Here is a 21,260-nt window from a genome sequence, read left to right as displayed (position 1 = left end):
CACCTTGTTAGTAGAAGACTTCACCCACCCAACCTCTTTTAAGTTTAGCAGATTCTACATCAGAAAGGTGGGTTTCCTGAAGGAATGCAATGTCAACATTTAGTTTAGCTAGGTGAGATAAAATGCGCTGTCGCTTAATTGGGGAATTGATACCCTTAACATTCCAGGAAGTTATGTTTAAGAGAGTAAGGGGACAGTATCCCAAAATAGTCCCGCAGCAAGCCATCCTACCATTGAACTGTCTACTCCAGCAAAGAGCCCCAGCATGGCGTATCCATCAGAGTTGGGACAGGACTTCTGGGATAAACTAGAACATATTTTTAATAAGACATGCGTCCCTATCTATAATAGACTTAATAACATCGAAAATAGACTTAGCTGCCTTGAGTCATCCTTGGCCCAGGTTCAGAGTGGAAAAGGGGCCACAGGGACAATGGTTATGTATAAAAGACCGAATGGGCAATCAAATGATGTTGAAGCTGGAGCCAATCTTGCCACTCTGATCACAAAAGACACGGTTGACACCATTTCCCCTGCCACGGCCTCTAATGTCCCTTTACCGCACCCATGCGAGATTGGAGTGATTGAGCACTCACCACTGAGAAGAAGTGCAGAAACAGGGGATGTATCCAGGTCTACGAACCAACAACCTAGAGTGAATAGTAACATTCCTTGTGATTCACTATCTAATGGTCTACCATGTATAGATCTTCCCCCTGCGCCTGAACCGTATGTGGTAATCCTTGCGGGGGTCCCAGTTCTGAGCCAGGGAAAAAGGGAGAGCTATATGGAACTTAAGAATAAATGTATCCATTGGCTCAGCACCAATAGACCACCGCCGTGGAAAAGCATTTCTTTTTGGGCATCCTAATATGGCTGGCGGTGTCTGAGAGGCACCGCCACCATATTAGGGCTTTTCCGCCGCGGTTGTAAGCCAACCGCGGCGGAAAAGCTGTGGATGTATATCTGGACCCACCAGCCATCCTAATGTGGCGGTGAGTCTTTGGTGGGTCCGCTGCGGTTTTTCCGTATCCTCCGGGCCGGCGGTGGCTTCCGCCGGCCCGGAGGATACGAAAAAACCGGTATCCTAATCTGCCCCTAATTTTGCCCGATTGGTCAGATTTTTTTGAAAAACACGATATTTGTCTCTTTCAAGAGACATGGGCAGTGGACCCCGTGTTTCGATTGGGCTATCTTAATTTCCAGGTCCCTGCGGAAAAGAAAGCTAAAGGTCGCCCATCAAGGGGATTAGTGATTTGGGTTCGGCAGGCTCTAATCTGTAAAGTACACCAACTTGCAGTATCCAATAATGACATTCTTGCAGTAAGAATAAGCCCACCATCAGGTAGATGTATAGACTTTTACAACATTTATGCAAGAGGTCATCCGGGAGGGCGTAGATCGGAGGTAGTATCAGCTTTAGACGATTTGATAGACACCATGCCCAGTAACATCTGGCCGATCATAGCAGGGGATTTCAACACCACCTTCGAGCCATTAGGGCAAGAAGAACAGTCCCTTATGGAAGAGGAAGACTCAAAATGGGGCATTCCCAACCTTGAGATAACCCCCATTAAAAAATGGACGGAGGTGGCTATCCAACTGAAGGGTTGTGCATAGGAAAACAGCTGAGGGCTGCTAATGGACGTACACCATCCGATAGGCAGGGTGCAAATACATATGAATACATTGTTAATAAAAAACAATGTGCAATTGTAAAGTTCAGTTGATTTCTGAAGCTTTCACATTTACTGAATGACTATAGGTTTACTGCATTTTCCCCATGATTGGCAAAACTTGCAGATTTCAAGAAAAATATCGGGCTAGATTTCAAGGCTTTCTGCTGTGTTGAATGGGTTGTTTAAAAAATCCGATTGTTTGTGACAATAAAATGAACTTTTGGTATGTATCAAACACAAATTGCATCTCGGTAACATGTTACTGAATCTCAATTTGGGATTGCAACTATATACTGACTCTGTATTTGGAAGGGGCATATTTAGCGCATCCCTTCCAGATAACAATTCAGAATGGGATGTATTAAGGTTTTGCAACCAAAGTCAGAATGAGAATCATTGACATTTTGCTGACTACACAAAAGTAGTGGTAACCTAGTTTCAAATGTGAGGGGGTGATGATGGAACCCTTCCCCTTTGTGAATGCATAAAAGTATTTTTAAGAGCAAGCAGTGGTCCAGAGAACACTACCTGCTCCTAAAAAGTGTGTTAAAAAAACGTATATGTTCTTTTAAAATGCAACACATTTTCCTTTAACCCCTCGCACGCTTGTGATGGAACCGTTCCGTCATGCCCCTCGCGTGGGCTGTGCTGGTGACGGAACGGTTCCGTCACTGCCTGCTCGCCGCGCCTGCGCGGTGCTGATTTCGCGCCTGCACGGCGCGTTCTATTGAGCGGGCGGGCCGTGACGGAACTGTTCCGTCACAAGCACAGCTCACCCCAGGGGCGTGATGAAGCGGTTCCGTAACAACCGCGGGAGCGCTGCACGGCCCCCCCGCACTTAGCACTGCGGCGGAATAGCCGCCTCAGTGAAAGAGTTAAAGAAAAGGGGTAGCATTTAACAATCAAACAAATTTGCCTTTTTAAAATCAATCACAAACATGGTGCTAACCCCAGCGGGATACCATCCCTCTGATGGCAGCAAACAGTAGTGGGTCTCGATTTGCGACCTACCTCTTTAATATTCATGAGACTGGTTGAATAGTGACCTAGTAGCATTTTGTATTTTTCTAACCAACCTTTCATAGGTAGTCTTGCAAAATACCACACTGGTCGGAAAAACATTGGTCAGAAGGTCCAAAATTTTGGGGCCCATTGTTCATATCTAAAATGGATGAATGAAAGCAATACTGACAGAGAATATGCCACGTAATGTATGTTTATCTCATCATTTAGATAACCTTGCCGTATAATGGGGTCCTGCTGCAGCATAATCCTAGTAGCCCTCGCAACTCTAAAACTCTGCAGAATAGTCCAAGGGCTGCCATTATGATGATGAAATCTGTATTATTTTCACAGGCATCTCATATTTCATGGCTCTCTTTGATTGGGGTTTTATGTTATATAAATGGCTGTTCGTAATTTCCCTTTTAAAAGTGACTTTTATGCTGATTTACACAAACTGATATAGTTTCGCAGCACATTGCTAACTGATTAACTTGTTTTATTTTGCATTAGATTCAGCATTTATTCTTCGTCTCATATAAAGAGCAAGTCACCATGGATTTAAGCGCTTTGAGGAAAAGACCCCCATGTGCGTACCTCAACCTCCAATGCATTGAAAGAGTCTCTGGCAATCACTGCCACGTGATATCTTGTTTGCTCCACTGAGGATGTATGTAGGCAGTCCACTAAGTTCCCTGTAATGTTCTATGACAAAGTTAACTACAAGGACTGTCTCTTTCCTATTGAGTGTTGTGGTTGGCATCCTGGAAGCTGTATCTGGTTCCTTGTGTCTGCACTGGCACATAATCCAAGAGAAAGAGGGCAGAGCCGAGGGTCAGGTGTTTACCATTGTGGTCAAGTGAACAACATTTCCCTATACTTTTTATTTAGGGTTCCATAGTGAAGGGAGAAAGTGCTGCCTCTATTCCAGCTATCTCCATCTACAATGACTTCATTGTTGCAATTTTGGTTGAGGTGGAAACTTGAAAATCCTATTACGCAGTGGAGAGTTCCAACCAAGTTGGTGGGTACCATCCCAGTGCAGATCACTGCCTAGGCGTTGGCAGACATCTATGCGTGCACAGATCTCTATACAGAGACGTCCCTTTGTGAAATTAACCCTATGGGGGAGATTTATGAAGATTTTGCACCGTGTTTGCATCACAAAAGGCACTAAATCTTTTTTTCCAATTCACTTTTCAGCGCTAAATTTGTTTAGCATGGTGCTGCTTTATATTACTTAGCGTTATGGGGGAGTGCCAAGGGTGGAGCATGGGCATTCTCATGCAACCACCCAAGGTTTCTCACGCTAAACCCAATTTAACCCAATAAAGTAGATTGGAATAGGCATGTGAAAATTGCGCCTTTTTCAAATAGGCGCAAGGAAGGATAAATTCTTTTTTTTCTCCTTTCTTTTCCGACTTTGCATGCGTGCTGCGCTGTGTAGCAAGCATACAAAGTGGGAAAAGCTTTGGGGCTTATTTACAAGCCTTTGCGTCACTTTTGCGCCGCTGGTGCGTCACTTTTTGTGACGCATCAGCAGCGTAATAATTTCGCCATGTTGCATCATATTTACAAAGTGACGCATCTAGGTAGATTTGTCGCTTTGTAAACCCCTGCGCCACATTATACCTGAGCCAGGTATAATGTATGCCGGGTGGGCGTTCTGACACAAGTAAGCCTCGAAGAAGTGACACAGTGAAATCTATGAGATTTCACAGTGTCACTTCTAGGATGCAAATGCATCAATATCTTACGCCTGCCCCACAGAAAGCACAAGACTGTATTGTCGGAACATAATCCTTTAATGTTGGAAATACCAATACAGGGAGTCGATTGGCTAACCACCAAATGGACATTCAATAGGAAACTGTTGGTTACCGAAAGGTTTATAGAACATATTAGGGGGTGGACCCGTCAGTACTTCGAATTAAATAGGTATAGCACATCGAGAGAAATGGTATGGGACGCTTTTAAGGCTGCGTTAAGGGGAGAGATCATTAGTTTTGTAGGATTCCGTAGGAGGCAGCAGAGGTTAGAAATCCAGCAATTAATGGAAGAACTGTCTGAATGTGAAGAAGAGCATACAGCAGCAATCGCGCAAAAATAATAGGAGCGAATAACACAGTTAGGTCTTGAAGCCTTAAGGATTAAGGCTAAAGTTAATGTTTTTTTCAGTAATTCCGTGGCCGAAATATATCAAACTTATGCCCGAGATAACTACGAGTACGGCGGGGCCACAGGAAGACATCTGGAATTACGTCTTAGACAAATGGCATCGGCAAATAATATTGAGGAAGAACGGGATCGTGGCTACGGAACCTCAAGAAGTTCTTGAAATCTTTGCAGATTTCTAGAGGGAGCTCTAGAAATCTAGTCATAATATATTGCCTGTGACACAGCTGGAAATTGAGGTAAACTCCCCTCTTGCCATGCTGGAATTAGAAGAAGATATGACAATAGGGGAAGTTAAAGTTGTTCTTCAAGGGATGGCCTCAGGAAAGGTAGCAGGTCCGGACGGTATCCCTATGGAAATCTATAAGGTTTTACAGACGGAGCTTGGGCCCCTCCTTTTGGATTATTTATCACGGTTCAGCTGAGGGGAATCCCGCCTCAGTCTTGGTAAGAGACTAATATTGTCCTCTTTTTAAAGAAAGGGAAAATGGCAGATGACCCTTCCTCATATAGATACATAACCCTGATAAATGCAGATGAAAAGCTATATTCCAAAATTATCGTGTGTAGACTGGCTAGAATTATTACAGCTTTGTAAACCACTGCGCCACATTATACCTGCGCCAGGTATAATGTATGCAGGGTGGGTGTTCTGACGCAAGTAAGCCTCTTAGGAGTGACCCAGTGAAATCTATGAGATTTCACTGTGTCACTTCTAGGATGCAAGTGTGTCAATATCTTACGCCTGCGTCACAACAAGCACAAGACTGTCGCAGGCACATTTGAAATGAGACTTGCCCATGTGAAGTTACCCATTGATGGAGTTGCGTCACTTTTGTGACCCGCTCCAGCAATGTGTCATTTTTGTACCTACAGATACGTCAGAAATACTAACGTATCTGTCACTCCGTGTGACATGATGCGTTATACTGTAATATGACGCATCCAGCATGTCGCAAGGAGGGCGCAATGAAAAGTGACGCATCGCTGTTTTCATGCAAGGATGCATCCCTTTTCATAAATGAGGCCATTTGTATCTTGTCTAGCCGTGGTATTTTGTTTTGGAAGGGTACTCTTCCTGTACAAAAGTATGCTCGACTCACACACACACACACCCTATTGCTATGATGCTAAGGTGTGTGCGTGGTGCACAGCAGCTGTAATCAGCGCTGGGGCAAGGGAAAGGGGAGGAGAGACCCCTATCTTTATAGATATGGCGCTCTCCTGCTCCCTCCTTGTTGTGCAACGCAGCGCAGCCTCGCAGGGGGCTGCGTGACTTTTTAGTAAATCTCCTCCTATATGTTAATAGGAAAAAACAGTGCACTGAATAAAACGTGCTGCTGCTCATAAACGTATAGAACTTGACATTGCTGTGAGTCTGATTGCTTCCTGTGGGTCTGTTATTTTCACAGTACTTTTTATGGCTGACTGAGCTGTGGCCTTTGCAGTGCAAAACCCCTGTTTGAATTAGGTTATTGGACTCAGGAGGCCAAAAGGAGCCGTGATCACAAGACAGTCATTTGAAGCAACAATAAGAAATATGGGAAAATGAAATGCATCAATAATGTCCACACACTTGCATATATGTGGGTCATGAGAAAACCTCCCCATGTGTTGTGGGACAGAGGCCAAGAACGAAAGCAGCTAGTTCAGTGGATCTGGGAAGGAGATTTCATTTCACCATGACTGTGTTTCATGCTGAACCTTGGGAGAACTCCAGCAAAGTTTACACAGCAGGAACCCACAGCAACCATATATGTCTGCTGGAAATACAGCTCTGCTGTCTCTTATATTCAGCAGCAGATGCAGAAATAGAAATGGACACTGAACAACAGTTGCCAATGCAGAAATGATCTCAAAACTGTAGCTGTATCTAAAAGTTTTGTAAGTGGGAAATATAAGGTGGAGGGAGTCATTTGATACATACTATGCACCCATGTTGAGCATTTTAAGTATTCAAGCTACCGTTTTGCATGTATTGGTGTTATTGCACAGTAAAATTCATATTACTCCAAATGGTTACCAAATACAATTTAAAATTACAATAAAATATGCTGTCAAATAAATTGACAAATATATATTAAAAGAACAAAAATAACAATACAACAATTATAAAAATAAAAAATAGCAGAAATTCAAAAATACTAATATAAAACAAATAGACAGCAAATAATAAAAAAAGACATATATTCAACAAAAAGAGAAAGAAAATTATTCAATTTTACATCCCAAGTAATAAACATAAAACATGTGGAATAAATATCAAACAATCAATTTGACTCCATTATAATAAAAATTAAACCAAAAACATAAACACTCCACCTTCAACAAAACACTTTACAAAGCGTTTATATTTGAAATAATAAAATGTATTACTCCCACTCCAAACTATGCAACAGTAGGAACATGTTTCACTTTAGAAGGATGACTTTTACTATTCCCATGACAACTTAAGCATCATTGCAAAAGTTTTGGACTTTGAAGGGGTCAGATTTACTATTCCCACTTCTTAAACAACGAACTATTCTCATTTGAATCTAAACAACAGTTGGGAAAGTGCTGGACTTTGGGCTGCATGCAGAGTTACTATTTCCACTTCAATCTAAGCAACAGTAGAAAAGTGCTGGACTTTGTAGGAGTGTGATTCGCTATTCCCTCTCCAACCTAGCAACAGTAGGGAAAGCATTGGGATTTAGAGGGGTCAGATTTCCAATTCCAATTCCCACTGCCATCTAAGCAACAGTAGTGCAAATGCTGAATTTTGGGGTTGGGGGTTTCAGTTTACTATTCCCTTTTCAGTCCAAGCAGCAGTAGGGAAGGCGCTGGACTTTGGAAGGGTCAGAATAACTATTCTCACTCTAACCTAAACAACATTAGAGAAAGCATGGACTTTTGAGGGATGAGATTTTCTACCTTCCTTCAACCTAAGCAACAGTAGAGAAAGCTTTGGACTTTGGAAGGGTAATATTTATATTGCCACTCCAAATTAAGCAACAGTAGGAAACGCTCTGCATTTTGGAGGGGCCAAATTTAGGGGCATATTAGCAAGAACCTCGTTAAAATTATCGTAGTTTTAGCGGCAGGAAACTGCCACTAAAACAGCGATACTTCACTTCACTTCAAACTAAGGAACGCTGGTGAAAGAGTTACACTTTGAACTTTTCAGATTTTCTATTCCTACACCAACCTAAGTAACACTTGGGAGACCACTGAACTTTTAAAAGCAGTCAGATTTAATATTCTTACTCCAAACTAAGCAAAAATAAGGAAAGCATTGAAAAAATATATAGTAATTATTATAAAATACATTTAAAAAAAATAAATGTAAGAATTTAAAAAAAAAATTCTGAAGCAATTTAATTTAAAAAACACACCAAACTATATAAGCAACCAAACATTATTAAAATGTACTTAAAATATGATAGGTAATATTATGTTCAATATTCTGTCCCACATTTTTATTGTCATCACGATATTTATTTCACTCTATTTGTGACATATTTTCGATGTGTCATGCATCAAAATAAGACAGGAAGTGTAGGGTTGTCGGAGAAAATGGCATGACAGTATCATCTCAGACAAAGAGCTAGACTGTATACCCTCCCTGGTGAAACGTAATGAATGAAATGACGCACCAGGCATTTTTGAAAATGATGTAGTATCATGTCAGGCAATCTTGATATTTGGCAACCTCAACATTTAGCAACATTAGCAGTGGACATCAGAGAAAAACTTTAGACCCATGCAAGTATATATATTTGTTTACAAATACTGGTCTTCAGCCCCTATCAGATCTGTAACAGGTCATGCTGAAGATATATATATATATATATATATATATATATTTTGGTTTGAACTGAAGTCTGGGAACTGATGGAATAATGAACTTTTGTGATAATATCAACAAAGGGGAATGATTGGTAAAAGAATTTTGGGATTGATCAAATTTTAATAAGTAACAAAAAACATAACGCCCTTCCAAAATGAGATATTGCCATTCATAATAAGGGAATGTATCATCAACTATAGTCAAATAAAATCATGTAGGCCCACTGGAGGGCTTTAATAAATCTACTATACCAATAATAAGATTAATATATATAAAAAATTGCGACAAATAAGCTAAGTATAGGGCAAAAAAATTCTCTTAAAAAAGTGATTTTGAACAAATAGGGGACGAAACTCTGAAAAAATGCTTAATATTGCTAAAAGGGGAAGAAAAAACGGAAGATGCCTGATAATATATTTTTTTTTGCCCACTGGGGGGCGATATAAAGCTCAACGCAAAATCATTTCCATGAAGATAAAAGGCTGGGTGATAATGAGAAATAACATTCCCGAAGAAAAAAGTATATAAATAAATATACGATCGAATAAAATAATTTTTGAACGACTGATGGGCGTTTAGGAGTATCTCACAAATAAATAAATAAATAAAAAACATGTTAGAAATATAAAAATATTTTTTCCTTTATGATAAAAAAACTAAACCTAATAATGGTATAATGGATATTAACAAGGGTGGATGGGATATCTCACAGTATTGGGTGAAAATTAGATGTAATTTTAAGCATAAAAAAGTTTCCTCATTGTCAGTTGTAACACCTAAACTACAAATCCCATAAAGCAACATGATAGGCGAAAAAGGGTATGATGATGTCAACAATCACATGCTGTAAGAAACTGTACTAATTGGTTGTTTCGAATGTAACAGACTAACTGTGATCAAGTGAACTGTGTTCACGAAACGCGTCGGTAGTTGTTCCTCGAATATGGACATTGGAATTGTAATAAATTAACTGGAGGAAAAGACACCCTGTGAGTGCGGTTTCTATAATCTGGAAAAGATTAATTTGGAGAAATATATATATATATATATATATATATATATATATATATATATATATATATATATATATATATTCACTGAAAAAACCATAGGTTATAGACCATATATAGTTAGGAATTAGCATTTACAAAACCTTGAAAATTCACTGAAAAAACCATAGGTTATAGACCATATATAGTTAGGAATTAGCATTTAAAAAACCTTATTTTACTCACACAAAACCATTGAAATTCCATATATAGTTAGTTGCACTAACTATATATCGCGCACCCGCAATCCACTGCTGATCATGTCACATATTACATCATTCATGACATGGTCAGTGACATCACTGATGACATCACTGATGACAACATCCAGTGATTATGTGTTTCTGTAAAGTTTAAATATGTTTTACATATTGAAGAATGAGTGGATGTATAAGTGTCTGAATGAAGGTTTTAGTAGGTGCGTGATTGACTGTATGAGTGAGTGATTAAATGCGTCTTACTGAATGCACGGGTTAGTGACTAAACTGTCTAAAAGTGTGCATCAGTATGTCTGTTGTTGTGCAAGCTGCTGCACGTGTTGATCAGTAGCTATATAAGTAGCTATATGGGTTATTGATTGGTTGCACAAGTATTTGTATGGGAGACTGAGTGTGTGTATGGCTGGCTGGGAGGTGTGTGACTCTGTGCAGATCAATGTGTACTTGTATCAGTGATTCTATAAGAGAGTAACTATGTGTTAGTATATGTTTCAAAAATGTAAGGTGTTCTGTGTTTAACTGTATAGATGAGAAAATGGAAGTGTGATTGATTCTTTTCAGGACTGACTAGGTGTGTGAGTAACTCCATGGATGAGTGGCAGAGTGTGAGTGTCTGTATAGGTGTATGAGTGCATATGATAGTGTTGTAAAGATGAGTGATTGTATGTATGAATGATTGTATGAGTGAATGTGTGTGTAGACATAGGAATCAGTGAGTGCGTATGTAGTAACTAGTATTGGTGTGTCAATGGTTTCAAAAATGATACTCTCTATTTAACACTGGGTGTAACGGAGGTTATATTAGAGTGTGAGGAGATGCATTGTATTATCACATGAATGATATCATCAGTGATGTGATCATTGATGTCAAGTGAGATGTCATCAGTGATGTCATTTGAGATGTCATCAGTGATGTCATCAGTGATGTCACTGACCATGTCATGAATGATGTAATATGTGACATGATCAGCAGTGGATTGCGGGTGCGCGATATATAGTTAGTGCAACTAACTATATATGGAATTTCAATGGTTTTGTGTGAGTAAAATAAGGTTTTTTAAATGCTAATTCCTAACTATATATGGTCTATAACCTATGGTTTTTTCAGTGAATTTTCAAGGTTTTGTAAATGCTAATTCCTAACTATATATGGTCTATAACCTATGGTTTTTTCAGTGAATTTCATTGGTTTTTTAACAGCTAATATCTGTAGCTGTAAAATGTATTCTTCTTTAAATCCCAAAATATATTTTATATGTTTATTAATAACTTTTTTTTTAATATATTTTTTTCTTCGTTCCCGCTTCGCGAATCGGGAAGCTTCCCGTTAGCTGACCTTGATGCCGCGAAATAGACCGCGAGCCGGTAAACGTTTCTTTACCGCAACTGCCGCGTTAGAAAACAACATCGTGACGCCTCCCGTCCGCATGACGTTTCGCGTTGTCGCGTGATACGTCATATGACGTGCTACGTTAGCGAACTCGTACGCTTACCGAGTCGCAAAGCACAGGTTTCTGGAAGCAAACCGGGAGGCCCTGCAAAGCGCGTAACATACACACAGCAGATCATGTGACTTGGTAATAACACTTTTCATTGGTTCATTTCACTTTCGGTTTCCTAATGATGTAAGACTAGGTCATATGATCTAAAATGAACACTTTTCATTGGTTGAGAACTATTTTTTTTCCCAAATGGTGAAAATCCCTCCTTCTTTCCTCACTCTGACTTTCATCATTGTGAGAGAAAGACCCTTTGTTACCAGTGAGCAATGGCTTCTTTACTAGCTTCAGCTGGTGCTTCCCCACCACCTCCACCACATCCAAGGAAGAGTGGACCACCTGCTAAAGTTATAATTCAGCAAGAAGAGGAAGAAGAGGAACAGGACGACCTAGATAATCTCCCTATTATGGCCAGAAGATCTTTTGTACCGGAAGTAACGGGACCAGAGGGCAGGGAGATGGTGCCAAATATACAAACGAGATTTCGTGAAGTAAAACAAGTCTGCGTACATTGCAGTGGATTCATTTGCTACGCAGAAAGTAGCATCACTCTGATCAACAGAGCTATTGACAATCATACTCATGTTTGTCCGAAACTCCCCAAACCATAAATTCTTTTTTTTTGTTTTCTTGCTCCTGTTGAGCCCTTTACAATGAATCGTTTTCGTTGCCCCCTCCGAAAAAAAAACAAAAAAAATATAAAACTGTTCAGAAAAATTCAAAAAAAGTAAAAAAATGTTCAGAAAAATAATAAAAAAAATATAAAACAACAAAAACAATTTAAAAAAAAGTTCTTTTCAGAACTACCTCCCCGTTATTAAAAAATGGGTACAATATTTGCAACTGTGCCAACCTCTATTTCTCTTAGTTCGCTTCCCAGTTCGCTCCCCGGTACGCGAACCGGAAGCGAACCAAAATTTTTTTTTTTTAAAAAAGAACAGTAAGTATAAGGGAAGGAAACAGACACTTATGTTAAAAGAAAGACAGCTATAAGGGAGTAAACTAGAGATACTATTACCCGTAATCCACTGCTGATGATGTCACATATTACATCATTCATGACATGCTCAGTGACATCATCAGCAGAGGATTGCGGGTAACAGTATCCCTAGTTTATTCCCTATAGCTGTGTTTCTTTTAACATAACTGTCTGTTTCCTTCCCTTATACTTACTGTTCTTTTTAAAAAAAAATTTTTAGATCAGTCAGAAACAGTGAAAGTAATGAAATATAAAAGACTACGTAGAATATGAGCACTGTATGCAACAACTTTGACACTTACAGAAGCCTCACCTTCTCCATGCCTCCTACACAGTTCTACATGTACATCATAAATGCAAACAGAACAGAATTAATTATACATGTTAAATGGTTTATTTTTGCTGTTCTCAGAATGTATCAAATTTCACTAAAACAGTGACTTGAAGGTATTCATCATATAACAGCGGGGAAAAAAAAACACAATCAAAATGATTGTGTTTAAAAAACCCATACAACATTAGAAATCAGAATTCAGAACTCCTTAAAGTTAACTTACTTTCCATGACGGCCAAGGATGTCCTATGAACAGCTTACACTCTGTTGTGCTGTTATTACTTTCAACCCGCCACTTTCTGAAAGAAAACCTCCATCGTTTTCAAAAACATGTTACATACAATAAATGACTTCTTGCTCTCTACCACAAGATTCCACAAGGCCAAATCTTGTCAGAGCCATGTATAACTCTTGGATTTCTTGTTAGCCAATCCCGTCTTTTCGCATTTCCGCAACTTTCAGAATTAAAATGTTGAAGATCATTTACACAATCCTGGACTAGTAATATCTTCCCCTTCTTGCTCAATCATGTTCTACATTTCCTATCACACTGATACTGCTTACTATGAAGCAGACTTACACTACCTTTATGACTAGTACAATTATTTAATTCTCTACATCACTTTTAATCACAAAGCAATGTAAAACAGTAGACAGCATTGCAGACTTACATTCCCTCTACTCCATGTTTTGATTGGCTGCTTCAATTAGCTTATAAAAAGAAATAAGTTTTTCTGAACTCATTCAAAGTGCACGTATTTCTCAATAACGTCCAGTGTTATGGTAAAAAGTTATGTCTCTGTACTACACTTATCCTCAAGGCCAAATAGTGTAGGAGCCATGAGAACTTCTTGAAATTCCTCAGAGCACATCCCGAGATTCTTTCCCTAAAATTTTGGTTTTAAAAACACCAGGTAAGAGTTTTTAAGGTCATATGGCAATTTTTTTTTGAAAATTAAAACAGAATCATTGCAGAATGACCAGCCATTTCTACACTTTAAATAAGCTGTGTAATGTCCTGATGTTATTGAAGGACCATCATGATATATAATTGCTACAGTTACAAAAGTCCTTCCTGATATTGAGAACTGTGAAGCCACAACATTTTTAATTAAAGTTGTCAATTTTGTTCCATCAGGCCTACATCGTTGGAACATTAAAATGACATACTGGCCATATGTTCGTATAAATAATGTGGACATCATTTCAGATTTACATTGCCTACACTCCATATTGTGATCAGCTGCTTTTACTAGCTTATTAAAAGAGACTGATTTACTGTCTGGCAAAGTTAAATATATAAATCTTTCTGAGTCTACACTAGTACTACTTGATACCCTACAGTTCTCGCAGTCATGCTGCCATTGATAAGAAAGCCCAAACAGATGATCTACATCTACACCTTCAGCATACAATACATCAAGCATATACATTAAAAACTCCTGACAATCTTGCTGACTATTTTGAGAGAATTGTGTTTGGCCTGAACATCTGTCTAACAGATTTCGAATTTCAGACACACTTTCTATGTTTGTTCTATCAGTGCTACATTTCTCTAACACAGAATTTAAAAAACTGCAAAATCTTTGATCAGAATTGACCACAATCTCTTCTTTTACATTTTGTAGAGAAAACAAAACATTAACCACTACATTAGCATAGCAGTTGACATCAGAACTGTTTTCAAATTGAAAACCAACAACATCTTCAACAGAATCCTTTTTGTTTCTGCTTATAATTTCAGGTTCATCGACTTTTCATCTTTTTGCTACAACCTCCCCAGTATTGGTCACATTTCTTCGTTTCCGGCCTACCACACGTTTCTCAAACAAAGGATACTGAGGCAAATGTGGCGCATACTCTCTTCTCAACCTATTGTATTCCTTAACACAATCTAGATCCGCACAAATGTTTGTGACATCACACTCAATCAAGTACAATCCCGATAAAGTCCTAACTCGTGACAATGCCACATATGCCATACCCTCCTTGAACACAGAACTGCCAATATTCACCAATGCACAGTCTACACTTAAACCTTGCGATTTATGGATTGTCACCGCATATGCCAAGCAAACAGGAAACTGCTTACGACGAACATATAAGTCTTTTACAAGCAAAAATCTAGCAGAACAACGAGCAATTAGCTGTACTTCCTCAATGCCATCAAATTTAATTTTTAAAAATTCAATTCCATCTCTATTTCTGTATTTCACAAAATCAACAACATTACCCATTGATCCATTTACCAGACCTCTTTCAACATGTAAATTCCTTCTTAAAATTATACGGCAGTTCAAGCACACATTCAGAGTCTTTTCAAAACCCGCAGTTTTAGATATACTCTTCTCTAATGAATCCAATTTTGTTTTCAGATTCTCAGACAAAATAATTGTTGATCCCATATGCTCTACTCTGTCAATAGCTTCCAATTTCACAATCTCTTGCTTTTCTAAATGCAACATTTTGTTGTTGAATTTGGCACATTCTGCAAGAGTTGGCATCAAACATATTCCAGATTTTTTCTCAGTAACTTTCTGAAAAATATTCTCAGGCACAACATCTTCGTCTGGATATAAATTTGTCAGTAATCGTGCATGTAAAGCTTCTTTCCCATGCTCGGTCACTTTTCCAATTCTAACATCTTGTAGAATAGTCTTGTAAACTTCATCCTTTGCCTGACGCATATTTTCATGCAGTTCAGCATAATTGAAGTTTAACCATATATTGACGTTGCCAATACTCCCTAAGCACTTCCTGGTATCTTCATGCGTGAGCATTTTGAACACAGGTTGCCCTTTCACTGGTGTCAGCTGCAGAAGATCTCCGAAAACAATGATGTGTTTGCCACCAAATAACACATCATACTCTGTTTTGAGAACTTCTTGAATTCTCAAATGCACAAAGGCAAGCATGACATTGGAAACCATGCTTACTTCGTCAATGATAAGAAGTTTCATTTTCCTCAAGACTCTTGAAACTTCAAAACAAGCATCTCCAGATAGCTTGTGATATTCTAATTTGTTGTCATGCTCCACTGGCAGCATCAGTAAACGATGTAAAGTAATCCCTTTAATGTTATGTGCTGCCAGTCCAGTTGGAGCGGTGACAACACAAGACAGCGATGACTCTGTCCTTTCCTGCAAATAACATGAAATTGCTTTAATAAGGAAACTTTTTCCAGTTCCCGCTTCTCCACTCACGTACAGTCGGACAGGCTTCAATGACGTACGTGAGCACTCTTTCTTGTCATGACTTAATCCATGATCAATTTGCATGGTAAGTTCGTCATATATTTTCCTCTGCTCAACGTTGAGTTGTCTTTCCAACTCTTCTAAGTTAACCGCATCCTCCTGAGCATGTGCCATGGCTCTTTCCACTTCATTCATAGCAGTGGCAGCTTCATTTTCGATAAGAGGTCCTCCTAGTGGATCCTGACTCAATGAAGCAGAACTCTGACTGTCCTGAGAACTGTCTCTGGCAATCTCGGCTGCAATCGTTGCTTCCTGCTCAATTTCCACATTCAACATTTCTACATATTTGGGAAAAGCAGGACATTCTATGGTCTCCTTGGCAGCATTGAATGAGTCTTCGTAACAAAGGAAATCTCCAAGCAGTTCCTCTTCTGCACGCCAAGGCTTAAAAAGTTGCAAAAGTGCTAAATAGAAAAACTCCTTTTTTTCAGGAGATTCGCCACTCAATTTTCGATGGTTTATCAAGTGGCATTTTCTTTGCTTGACCAGACATCCCTCACTTCCTATTACAGCATACACTCCTTTCTCAGTATCTTCTTTGATGTTCCTCTTGAATATGTAATTTTGCAGAACCTCATACAGACAAACATTCTCGAGGTGACTGCTTCGATTTGGATAATATGTATCCAACATGTTGCTCTTCAAAATGTCGGTACTGTTTGGCTCCTTTTCCGCCAAATACTCAATTTCCCGCACAGGTTTCAGAACTCGATTACGCGTTGCAGCAAGACCAACACTCGCCCAAACGATACTCCTGGACTTGGCATAGAGACTTGCTGAAGACAACCGGTCAGAACATTCGTAAGCTCCGATTTCTCGATGCGACAACATCTTCAGACTGAAACTGTACAACTTCTTGCTGAGGCTCTTTTCATGGGAAATGTCCTCCCACATATCCTTCAATTCTGTCTTCTCTTTTTTGGTGATGTAAGATGTCACATACCGAGCCACAGCCATACAGTTATCAGCCACAAACTGTATATCCATGTTAGCATTCCACATGGACAAAATCACCGGGTTGTAGTCGTTGATGTACTTAGACTCTTCGTTCCTCTTCAAATTGTATGTGTTTTTAGGTGATTTCTTCATCACATTATGTCGCAGCGAAGACATCAAACTGTTCACTCTTCCTTTAGAAATCACAGATCGTGGAAAGCCGAAACGACATTTGGTGTAGAACTTGTCTTTGTTCCGGAATTTACGACGACAGTACTTTCCACATCGATGGCTTTGGAAGCGTAGAACTTTTTCTCTTAGGCTTTTTTTCTCCTTTGCGTTTGGAACAGCACACGTAGAATACTGTTCTATGAAACTCATCACTGAGTCGTCTGCATCCGTTCCAAATTTAGGTGCATCCTTGATCCACAGCAACATATGTATATGAGGAGCACCTCTTGCTTGGTACTCCTTCCTCCAGAAGAAATCCAACACCTCTCCAAGAGGTGGATTCTTCTTATTCATGATGAAAGACATCATACCTTCAAATCTATGATTGAAGTACCTACATACATTGACTGGATCCAAAGAGCACAGTTCTCCGGGTGTCTTGAATTCGATGTTTTCTACGTTAGCATTTGCCTCTCGTAGAAATTCAAGTAAGTCTTCCCAGCCATACTCAGCACAGCTCAAAGTGAGGAACCATGTGGGAGTTCCTAAGTTCCTCAGCATACATTTTAAATCACCATGACGACGGTACCAGTACTCATTAGTACCACGCTGACACGCCATGAGATTAATCAGGTGAGAATCCAAAATACTGTCTTGGACATTGACTTTATCCATAAAGTCACTTGCCGAGATGTTTTGCATGTGTATACCACTTTTCAAGATGTGGTTCACTGCATATGACAGTCCAGACAGATCGCTTTCAAACAGGAGATGAAACAAATAAGGAATGCATTGTCGAAACCTAGGATCTCCTGCATACAATCGCAAAGTCCGGTATTCAGAAGCAGGAATTTGATGAGGTCGCTCATCATATCTTCCTCCCTGACCTGTTGGAAAAGCTGTGGGAAACACCGAGCTTCCAAACTTTCCTCCCAAACACTAATGGGACTCCCTTTCGCTTGTTTCATTTGAAACAACTCAATAGCATTCCCCATGACTTCCTTGGAATGCAAAGGATGAACACTATAATGTTCATATATTTCTTCACTAGTACAGGGTTCTACTTTCTCAATTTGACCAGCACACAAATCGCTATCCTCTTCCTCACTTACTTCCTCTTCTGCAACATATACATTTTTATAGTATTTATTATATTTTTTCAAATACAATGTTGCCCTTTTGACTTTCCTAACATCTACTAAATCTTGCCATATTTTCTTATTCTTTGTCGGAACCCCATTAACTAAGATAACAAGAGGTTCCTCTTCCACTTTTTCTACTCCAATTGTGTTAATGTTTTTCTTCAAATCTAGAGGCAAATAAACAACTCTTCCCTTTAATCCTCTCTGTAAATCTGATGGAGGCAATTTCCCTGTCTTTGGCTCCATTCTTACAATAGCCTGAAAGGGATGGATACTTTGAATCAAAATAGATTCATAAGTATTTAAATCCTTCAATTCAGAAGGAATCTCAACCAATTCCAGATTATTATGAACTGCTCTAGCAGGCATCTGGTTTTGATTTAATTTGTTACAACAATAAGTACACACACGTTGATCCAATCCCAAATCAAAACAATTTTCTACCATCAAGTATGTTGCAAAATCCTTCCATTCACTATTATTTTCCCTTTCACTTTTTCCATATAAATCCACTAACTTAGTCTGATTCTTATAATAAGTGCGTCGACAACACACACAAGTGAAATTTGGCCTCTCACTTGATTTCACCTCAAACGTCGCAATTTCCCTCTGGAAATTATCTGTACTGGAAACCTGTACACTATCTTCCACATTACTCTCTTCTTCTTGGTCAATTTCAACATTCTCCTCTTTACTTCCAAAGTAACAAAACTCAATTTCTTCACATATATTCTTCACAACTATTTCAGAACCATGCAAAAGAGCAGCGCATAATTGTTTAAGCATAATTGCTGGACTCTTAGCATAATACAACATTCTAACTAATTTCCTCACTTTATTATGATGCACTGCTAGCATCCTGAAATGATGAAAAACACTCTGGCATACTCTCCTGGAAAGACAAGCCAGTGAATGACCATGCAAACCTATCACTTCTCTCACTCTGCAAGGATCTAATTCTTGCAACAACTTCATTTTCTGCTTCAAACTTTTCTTACTAAATGACCGTATAAAATCACAAAGCAAATTGATGGAATCCTGTCGTACACTGCAAATACTACTACACTTCCAGGTGTACACAGGACCCTTAGGACGTCTCCCTAGAACCTCATTACCTAACACCTCTTCTATCTCTGTTCTCACAAGTTTTTCTTTTTCAACTGGACAACCATCTTTCACTTCATAAGCTCGACCACTGGTGTCAACTGCATGCACCAAATCATTATCCTGGAAATAACTCTCCTCATTAAAAAATGCCTCAGAGCTTGAACTATGCATCCATTCTCCAGAAAAAACTTCACAAAAATTACTACGATTAACTATTCTCTTCCATCTACTATTTCTTTTGAAATCATAAATTACCTTGTTTAGCTTCCTAATTCTATTGTTTGTCAAAATAAATAACTTACGTTTAATTTCAAATGCCTGATCAATAACTTTCTCAACTATTTTTTTTCTCTTATAAAAAACCACTTTCTGCTGACCTTTCTTAATATTTTTTAACAAATTCCAAATTATCCTGTGGCGGAACATTCGTTTACGAATATCCCTAAACTGTTGTTTCCTTCTACTTTCATGCATAGAGTTATCTCTTACTCTAGCAGTAACATTTCTCATTGGCCTTTCCTTACCATTTGAATTCTTTCTCCTTTTCTGGACTGAAACATTTTCTGTAGTAATATTTTTTTTACTACACATATTTCTTATGACTGTTTTTCGACTCTTACCCGGTGCTTTCTTGGTGACTTGACAAATCTTTTTGTTAGAGGACTGCTGCATTATTCCATGGTCCTGCTGTCTTTGACGTTTTGCAGCCTTTCTTACTCTTTCTTTGCTAGGCATCCTAAAATCTTGAAATAATCTGCAGTTGAATCTGTGGTAAAATATAATAAAAAATTTTATTAACCACTATTACCCAACAGTAAATTAATAACAGTCATCAAAAACTTAACACACTACTTAAGTATATAATATACTGAAGCCTATCTCCAATTTTTCACTGAACAGGACTCATCTCTTCTTAACCTTGGATAAACCTCACCTACTCTGTGTCCCCTGCACATAATTAAATGTAAAGGGGCAGATTTATATTAACTAGCACATCCCCAGGGATGCACCAGTTAACGTGCACCGCTGCTCTGCCACCCACGGTGTGCCCCATTTACAATCAGATAGGACAAAGCTACATCAAAACCCTGCGCCTGCTTGAAGCAGGCATAGATCTTGACGCAGGTAGGCTGAAAGCTAAAGCAACAACTAAGTGTCGTGTGCAGAAGTTACAAAAAAGGAAAAATGGCGTTTAAACCAGTAATGAGACCATGCTAACGTAATACAGAGTAAAAATATCCAGGATCTACATCAGTTTGGGGTTCACGAACCTGGCAGGTACAAGGCACTGAGGCTTTCCACCGTGCATGTCTCATCCCAAAACATATGTGGTTTGTGAATGAAACAATTTCCCAGACCAAATGCTTTGGATTGGCTACTTCTAAAAAATTAAACACCCCTACTATCCCGGAGTTAGAGGAATATGATGGTTGGAGTAATTTTACTCGTTGTCTATTAAAGATTTACAGGCCCTACTCCGTAACTCTTCCTTTAACATTTCCAGTATAAATCCAAAAGGTTGACTGCTTTGGCAACGTGCCTTATCCACGGTTTAATAACGCTGCCTTTTGCTTTATATAAGTTTTCAAATTGTATGAAATATATACCAATAGGTCGTTATTAACCTTTAGGTAGTGGTTTTCTTCATGAAGTCTGGTCGCTTCCATACACATACAGATTTTCAAAGATGATCAAGAACTTTATCTGAATGGAGAGGAATGCACTGAGACGCCAGATCATTCACTAATGTGTAGGCACATACAGTTACACGGTTCATGCAACAAACACCGACCAAATATGGCTTGCGTGTTGCAAGGCACACCAGTTCCTGCTATCATCCCCACGTTCAAGTTCTTGGAAAATGGTAGTTATTTGATGCTCAATAA

Source organism: Lissotriton helveticus, chromosome 6 (genome assembly GCF_964261635.1).
Source record: "Lissotriton helveticus chromosome 6, aLisHel1.1, whole genome shotgun sequence".
Lineage (NCBI taxonomy): Eukaryota > Metazoa > Chordata > Amphibia > Caudata > Salamandridae > Lissotriton > Lissotriton helveticus.
The sequence above is the reverse complement of the archived record's forward strand: the minus strand, read 5'-3'. Positions refer to the sequence as shown.